The sequence below is a fragment of the Corvus brachyrhynchos genome, unplaced genomic scaffold (assembly GCF_000691975.1).
Source record: "Corvus brachyrhynchos isolate BGI_N302 unplaced genomic scaffold, ASM69197v1 scaffold159, whole genome shotgun sequence".
Classification (NCBI taxonomy): Eukaryota; Metazoa; Chordata; class Aves; order Passeriformes; family Corvidae; genus Corvus; species Corvus brachyrhynchos.
Window position 1 is genome coordinate 1 of NW_008240022.1, and position 765 is coordinate 765.

Below are 765 nucleotides of genomic sequence, written 5' to 3' on the forward strand. Positions count from 1 at the left end.
GGATTTTGGAAAGTCTGGGAGGCAATTTGGGAGGTCCTGCGTGCATTGAAGAAGATTTTGGGGTGAAAAAAGAGGAATTCGGGGAAATTGGGGGATTTGGGGGGCCCACGGAATAAAACCTAAAAAGAATTTGGTTTTACAGGAAAGAAATTTGGGAGGAATTCGGGAGATTCTTGAGGGCGGGAGGGGTGGAAAAGTCTCATGCGGGATTTGGGGGGGGTCCCAGGATGGAAATTTGGGGCAATTTGGGGCTCTCGAGATGAGATTTGGGGGAGATTTGGAGGATTTTGGGGTGCGCGGAGCTTAGCGGAAACCGCACGAGAGATTTGAGCGCTCCCGGAATAAAATTTTGGGGGAATTCGGGGTTTTTTTTGAACGGCAGCGGGACCTGGTTGGAATTTAGAGGCTCTGAAGGGATGGCGGGAGGGAATTTGGGGCATTTTGGGCGGAATTCGAGGCATTTTGGGGCCCTTTGAGCCCTCAAAGCCGCCCTGAGGCGCCAAAATGGCGGCCTGAGGGGACCCTGAGGGGCGAGGGCGGGAACGGCGCTTCGGAGCGACCCGAAGAAGCTCCGGGGGGGTTTCGGGGGTGGTTCCGACGCAATTTTGGGTCATTTTGGGTCGATTTCGAGCGATTTGGGGGGTTTTTTAAGGGGGTTTTTTAGGGCCCTTCCCGCCCTCTCCCTCAGCGCTCACCGGAGCCGGAGCAGCCGTCAACGCCCCCTAGCGGAGCGGAGGCCCCGCGCACGCGACGGCCACACCACCC